This window comes from Gorilla gorilla, chromosome 1 (genome assembly GCF_029281585.2).
Source record: "Gorilla gorilla gorilla isolate KB3781 chromosome 1, NHGRI_mGorGor1-v2.1_pri, whole genome shotgun sequence".
Classification (NCBI taxonomy): Eukaryota; Metazoa; Chordata; class Mammalia; order Primates; family Hominidae; genus Gorilla; species Gorilla gorilla.
The window spans coordinates 33,328,110-33,334,697 of NC_073224.2; the positions used below are offsets into that span (position 1 = coordinate 33,328,110).

Consider the following 6,588-nt stretch of genomic DNA (forward strand, 5'->3'; position numbering starts at 1 on the left):
TCCAAAGCCTGTGAGCTTTTTACAACATCAAGCTGGTTCCTCTAAAAAAGATTATATTTGATCTTCTAACATGTATTGGGCATGTACCAGATTACAAATGAAAGGACAGAAGGAAGAAAGGAAAGGAGGGAGCGTAAAGAAGGAAAGAGACCAGCATTTAGCTAGGTGCTTTTTATTTTATCATCTCCACTCACCCACTTAAGAAGCTATGATTATTTTACAGATAATTTTACATATGCGGAAACTAAATTTCAGACAGATTGAATAACTTGCCCAAGATCACACAGCTTATAAGAAATGGAGCTAGAGGGGCCGGATGCGGTGGTTCACGCCTGTCATCCCAGCACTTTGGGAGGCCAAGGCGGGCGGATCACGAGGACAAGAGATCAAGACCATCCTGGCTAACACGGTGAAACCCTGTCTCTACTAAAAATACAAAAAATTAGCCAGGCATGGTGGCGGGCACCTGTAGTCCCAGCTACTCGGGAGGCTGAGGCAGGAGAATGGCGTGAACCCAGGAGGCGGAGCTTGCAGTGACCCGAGATCGCGCCACTGCACTCCAGCCTGGGCGATGAGCAAGACTCCATCTCAAAAAAAAAAAAAAAAAGAAGAAGAAGAAACGGAGCTAGAATTAAATCCCAAGTCCACCTAACTCCAAAGCTTATGCTTCTAACTCCTTACCTCACTGTCTAGTATGTTGTGTGCAACTTTGAGGAACTCATGCACTATCTAAGTATTATTCTTCTCATCCCTCAAATGGGCCCTTAATAGGAGCTACCATTTGTTAAACATGCTTACCCGCATCTATCTCTTTCAGATCTCACAACAGCGCTGCAAATAGGCATTATTATCTCGACTGCAGTGAAAATGAGATTGAATCTTGAAAGGGCAGACTGAAGGCAGAGCCAGGATTTGAACCCAGGACTCTAGCACTTTCCACTATTTTGTGTCAACTATGCCAGCTACTACACAGGCATTAGGTGAAGAACAAATGAGATAATAAATACGAAAAACATTCATAAAGTATAAAGTAGTACACTAATATATTATTGTTGGAATTATTATCTTTTCAATCATTAAACTGAGACATCAGACACAGAGGTTACAGGCTAAATAACTTACACAATATCACATTGCAAAGAAATAAGTATTAGGTTCTAAGATCTGGTCCAGTGTCTTTTCCACTTTCTGCCCTGACTCAATTCATTAACTTTTTGGCGCCTCAGCCTCCTTCTCAGTAAAATGAGAGCAATGATGTCTAACTGGTTATTGTGAGGATTAAATGATTTCATATTAAATGATTTCATATTATGAGGATTAAATGATTTCATACATATATATATGGTTAGTAAAATTGTTTTTCTTCCTTCTACTCAATACTTTGATTACAGAACCATGCCCTGGCCTCCATGTTTATAATAATTTACCTTTTTTTTCTTTTTCTTTTCTTTCTTTCTTTCTTTTTTTTTTTTTTTTTTAAATAGAGACAAAGTCTCTCTCCATCACCCAGGCTGGAGTGCACTGGCACCATGATGGCTCACTGCAGCCCCAGACTCCTGGGCTCAAGCTATCCTCCCACCTCCACCTCCCAAGTAGCTAGGACTACAGGTGCATCCCACCATACCCAGCTAACGTTTAAATGTTTTTTTCTTTTTTTGTAGAAATGATGTCTCACTATGTTGCCAGGCTGGTGTCAAACTCCTGGCCTTGAGTGATCCTCCTGCCTCAGCCTCCCAAAATGCTGAGATTATGTGTGTTAGTCACCATGCCCAGCCACTTGCCATTTTCACAATCACAAAAAATAAAGCAGCATTTTGAAAGGTCATGTCCATTCTCAGTGGCTACTTCTGGAAACACTGACTACAATAAGATCTGCCCAAAGTCTGCTATACTGTGCAAGCTGCTTGCAGGTAATGCCATGGTAACCTTTGCAGATTTGGTGGGAAATGGTGTTTCTTTCATGTCATCATCCTTTCAGCAAATGTCCCAACTATTCTTTTCACGATGAAGAACTCTAATGACCTAATGCACTGAAACCTTAGTGCTACTAACACTGTCTTCATAATCAATTCATGCTGTCAAGATGCTTCCAGGAATTGTATAGTTTAGCAACTGAGGTTCTCAAAGCAAATAAAAAGACCAAGTTCTCAAGGGTAGGTTTTTCCCATGGGAGTGTATAATTCAGAGGATGTTTAACTAGTGCCAGATTTATCAGGATACTTCCAACTCTGCATCTGATAAGAAGTGTCTGGAGAATAAATATCTTCTGTTTCTCCTCCTGGCCCTAAACAACTCAAGCCTCACCACTCCCAGACATCACCGAGCTAGCATTACCCTTTGCTACTTGCCAGAAGGTCACCCAGATAAGCTTCTGCATGGTTTACAAATATGTTTGAAAAATGAAATTCCTTCAGCCAACTGCAATAATCTGGTTCAACCACACTTTTTTTTTCAGGCAATTCCTTCACAGGCATCTATCTTCTTATGACACACTTATTTAGATGTTATCATGATCAGTAAGATATTAAAATCATTTCTGCTCACAACTGACTGTCTTGACACCCATGTGTTCCATGAAGTTCCCTCAGCGTGAGAAAACTCAATGAAACAGGTGGTGCAAATTTCAGTGATACTCAACGCATCGGCACGTTTTAGAAATGGCACGCATTGCTGGTCACTCCTTCCCCTGGAAAAGCTGCACCCCCTATGTCTTCATGCTGTGTAAGAGATTGGTCTCTCCTCTGTGCTTCCACAACCTTTAGTTCTTGATTCGTATGAGCTTGTGGCTTAGCTGTTTAGATTTCTGCCTCCCCTGAAGCCTCAGAGTTCCCTCAAAAGCAGACCAGGAGCCACAGCTTATGGATTTGTTATATTTCCATCATCAGGCCCAATGCCAAGGGTCCAAAATGAGTTCAACGAGTAAATTGTTAATTAGCTAACAAATGAATACGACCCTGAGAATACACTTCTGTTGGTTTTTTTATGGGCAGGGTTGGTGAAGTGAAAGTCTGATAACTCACTATATAGGTAGGATAGGCCAAGAGTTCCTGTAATTGGCATTCTTTTGACCTCTTATTATCCCAGTGGTTGGATCCTATGAGCAATGGACAGAACAATGGTTCTGAAAGAAAAAGTAGCCCCCAATACAAACCACTCCAGCTGTTCTGGAGTCAATGATAAATTTTCCCAAACTCAGTTCTGAGAAGTGCTCTCAAACTAAACTCACCAGCACTCTGAAGAGAGTGAAATCCCTGGTGTTTCTCCTTTAGTTTAACATAGAGCTCTGTAGTTGGTGGCTCATTGGCAATCTTACTCTCCATTAAAATGCCACAGAATGCAGTCTGTCTCTCAGAACTGACACATCTGTGTGCTTGATAACTCCCTCCTTCCGACAACCGATGTTGACTCATTCCCCACTAGTGTCACATGAACATCATCAATTGTCCCAGGGCTCAATGGGCTCTGAAAAAGCATCTTAGCACAGAGAACACTTCTCTACCAATCCCCGTCATAAGCCTATTTGGCAGCCTATAGCCCATCTTTTCTGCCTGTTCTTTAATCATCACCTCCTTCCCATTCCCTCCTCTCTGTGACCCTACACACAGGTTCAGAGTCAGAATTGGAGGAAAATGATAAAAGAATCTGCTCAAGTATTTTATAGTCACTCAGAGGTTAGCAATTTTGGCCTCTAACCATGTTCCATAGTGAAATCTTGTCCTCTGAAGAAGATAAAGATGAGAATTTTTACATAAAGAATTTTTAAATAAAATAAATATTGAGATGAAAAATACAGCAATTGTGATTCTAACAGGTCAATATAACAGAAGTGCACCAAAAATAGCAAAACCTCAAAAACAAGTTATTATTTTCAGAAAGACACCAAATGAAAAGGATTCATCGAGAAGTCAAAGCAATAAAGAGCACTTTGGATAATTTACAAAAAAAAAAAATTAATGATGGCTTCCACTGGTCCTGGAATTCCACTGGACCTGCAAATTCATATGAAAGAGACTTTTTAAAGTAGGATAAGAGAAACAGGATGCTGTGGAACTGATATAATTTTGTATTACACAAACTGGAAGAATAGATTGTTAGAGATATTAGAAAGACTTGGCCAGGCACTATGGCTCACGCCTGTAATCCCAAAACTTAGGGAGGCCAAGGCAGGTGGATCACAAGGTCAGGAGTTCGAGACCAGCCTGGCCAACATGGTGAAACCCTATCTCTACCAAAGATACAAAAAATTAGCTGGGCATGGTGGTGGGCACCTGTAATCCCAACTACTTGAGAGGCTGAGGCAGGAGAATCGCTTGAACCCAGGAGGCAGAGGTTGCAGTAAGGTGAGATCATGCCACTGCACTCCAGCCTGGGTGACAAGGCAAGACTCTGTCTCAAAAAAAAAAAAAAAAAAAAAGTTGTTTTTTTTAAGAAAAAAGCTATTTTTCATACCCAATTTCAGATCCAATTGAGAAGCACAAAAGAGTAGTATATGTAGATAAAAATACCACTTTAACTTTTGATCAATCTCATATTGAAGAATGTGGCTTCCATGTGCAGCAACAATGAACCCTTTATTACTGAATCCCAGAAGTAGGCATGTATAAGGCTGAAAAAACAAAGACCCCCTCATGTGGGAGCTTGCCCTTGTAAAACTTTCAGCATAAAGGAGCAGGTCAGACTGTGCTTATAAGCAGTCAAATCTCCTTTTATCTTCCATGTCTCCCTGCTACACATGCACACACACACACAGAGCAAAAAGGGGCTGAGCTATTTCCTCATTCTGTTCTTCATCACAAGCTTCTTTTCTTCCCCATTCTAAAGTTCTTCATCTCAAACTTATCCAATATATCACTCCTTCCCAAGGGAGACGAAACCAGGGTGTTCTACTAACAGAAATCCCTCAATAGAAAAAGAAACCTCAAGACTGGGGAAGAATAGGTACTATCCATATGGGTGTTATAATTATGTACCCCATAATAATTTTCTGAATGCTTACTTGTAGATAAATTTTGTCTTAGGCATGAAGGAGAACAGCAAAAGAAGAGGAAATAGCTAATATTTGTTGAACACCTACAAAGTGCTGGACACCATGTTAAGGGTTCTTACATACTCATACATCATCTCATTTAATCCACACAATTCTAAGAGAAAAGTATTAGTATCTTTTTTTTTCTGTTTGCAAATGAGGAAATTAACACTTGGAAAGGTTATATAGGAGAAGATATTGCAGAGCTTGCAGACAGTTTTCAATGCAAAATAAACACAAATGAAATAATTAGAAGGCTACAGCAAAATCTATTGCCCACACTAAATACAAAGTGAATGCAAAGAAAAGTGAACACTGTGATGTTTAGAATGAGAACATAATATATGGATCAACAACCTCCGAACCCAGAGAACAGAGAGGACAAAATGGAATGACTACCGCAAGTATGTACTTAGAGCTGAAGAGGGATGGGGGTGACGAAGAACAAAGAGAAGTTCCATAGATAAGGGAGGAAGTCAGAAATCTTTTAACTGTTGGTCTGGGTGATACAACTTTGATCAATAGCAGCCATCCTCACTAAAGTGTACTCCTGTTTTTAGGTCATTATCAGCAACTGATACTACAAAAAGGTTGAAGAAGGAAGTTCAGTCTGAGAAGAGGCCTGAGTATGGAAAGAGGGAAGTGAATATGGAAAAGCTTCCCTTCTTTGTTTCTACTGTCCTGTAAAGTGTATTTATATTTTATTATCCTCCATTTCACAGGGTGACAATCAGCAGTGGGATAAGCAGGCACTGTTCCCATGATTCAGACGTTAATGCTAAATAATTATTCACTGGGACTTGAAAGAACTCCTCTCCCACCATTCAAAAAGGGAAGGGCTTGGCCAGTCAAATGTTTGGCTATTGTACAGTACCATAATAGCTGTAAAAACAAAAAAAAAAGAAAGAAAAAACACATCTGTATATTGTAGGAAAAAATAAGGCAGTCCTTAATACTTTTATAGTATAAATTGAATAACAGTACTATTACCTACTGAAGGTGTTTGTGTAATCATAGATTACAGTGTTAGAGCTCTAAAAATTACAAAACTCCCTCACATGTAAAATATTTCATTCTAACGTCATAGATAAGAAAATTTAAAGCTTGGAGAATTTAAGTAGCTTTTCTATTGTCACTTGTCTTAAAGACAGTAGGTTAAGATCCAAGTCCAGGGTTTTCTAACTTCAAAAAAAATACTCCAAATCTTGCATGACACTACCCAAAGAAATATGAGACAAAAATACCCATAAAATTCTGAAATGGCTCTTAATGTCTGTGATCGAATGCCTCTCTTGTTTTGTGAGTGAAACTGAACAACGATCCAAATAACCAAAACTTTTGGTAGCTTTATTTTTTGTCCCTTGTGGACCTGTAAAAAAAAAATTTTATTTCATATTTTATCTTCTATTAAGAGGAAAAAGCACAAGGACAAATGTTGTGCTGGTAAATGTTTAACATACAGATTTTGAGGGTGGGAAAACCCTGATTTGTACAGTTTGCCAGTTTCTGTAGTGTCATACTCCTTACACAGGCAATCACAGTCTACCATGTGGTGTTGGGAA

The 6,588-nt window shown here is 39.4% G+C and overlaps 1 protein-coding gene and 1 long non-coding RNA gene across 4 annotated transcripts in view; one reads left to right on the forward strand and one right to left on the reverse strand.

Moving 5' to 3' along the window:
- Window positions 1–874, reverse strand: part of LOC134758841 (uncharacterized) — a 330,244-nt gene extending 329,370 nt beyond the window's left edge. The window contains exon 1 of one of the 2 annotated variants that reach the window (XR_010134476.1): window positions 799–874. The gene's annotated coding sequence lies outside the window, so the exon portion shown is untranslated. The other variant, XR_010134478.1, reaches the window with a different exon arrangement.
- LOC129531945 (uncharacterized) lies at window positions 25–2,658 on the forward strand. 2 transcript variants are annotated; one of them, XR_008677453.1, is made up of 4 exons: window positions 25–165; window positions 818–980; window positions 1,662–1,910; window positions 2,456–2,658. It is a non-coding gene; the product is annotated as an uncharacterized lncRNA (long non-coding RNA). The 2 variants fall into 2 exon arrangements; XR_008677452.1 differs by lacking the exon at window positions 818–980 and having other exon boundaries at window positions 31–165.
- The last annotated feature ends 3,930 nt before the right edge of the window (window positions 2,659–6,588 follow it).